Consider the following 955-nt stretch of genomic DNA (forward strand, 5'->3'; position numbering starts at 1 on the left):
ATAGCACTTAGTAGACCGATAGGTGCCCCGATCTTGCGTCGAAAAACCTTACATAATCGCAAATGATCATAACGGTCAAGCACGGTGGGGAAGAGTGGAGAGTCAAGTGAGAGGTACGAGTAGAGTCATCAAAGGGGGGANACCCTCCCCTAGATTTTCACATTCCCGAAAACAAAAAATAAATATTATTCAAGGTTTATAGCACTTAGTAGACCGATAGGTGCCCCGATCTTGCGTCGAAAAACCTTACATAATCGCAAATGATCATAACGGTCAAGCACGGTGGGGAAGAGTGGAGAGTCAAGTGAGAGGTACGAGTAGAGTCATCAAAGGGGGGAGATAAATGGAATGATCATTATGAGGGTCCAGTGGGGGTCACTCGTAGAGTTATGACAAGGGTCAAATGAAAGTTGCGAATGCATTAATCGTAAGGATCGAAAGGGGTTGACAAGTCGAGTGATGACGGGATGTAGATGGAAAGGGAGAATGGAANGTAGATGGAACGGGAGAATGGAATAATCTCAAGGGCCAAATGATAGAGATAAGTGGAATCATCCTGATGGTCCAACGAGCGAAACCGATGTAGTAATCACACCAGCTAGATACGAGAAACGAAGAGAGTGAGTCATGCTTTACGAAGCTCAAACGTCGCAAAGGTTACGACGGGAAAGTTATGCATCGTGGAGAACAAATATCGCAAGAGTCCACTATTTCTCAACTCATCAGCACCGTTTGACCCTTGCCATCATTCCCCTTATTTCCTCCTTTTGACCATTCTGATCACCTGACTCGTGCGTCACGTTTGACCCTCAGCACTCCGCCCGTCTCCCACATCTGACCTTCGCGGTCATTCTATTCGTACCTCCCATTTAACTCTGAGTTATCAGCCCACTCGTAACCACCGTTTCACCCTTGCGACCATCCCACTCGCCGCAACCGTTTGACCCTTGCGATC

Source organism: Diachasma alloeum, unplaced genomic scaffold (assembly GCF_001412515.2).
Source record: "Diachasma alloeum isolate Michigan unplaced genomic scaffold, Dall2.0 Dall_scaffold_00331, whole genome shotgun sequence".
Taxonomy (NCBI): domain Eukaryota; kingdom Metazoa; phylum Arthropoda; class Insecta; order Hymenoptera; family Braconidae; genus Diachasma; species Diachasma alloeum.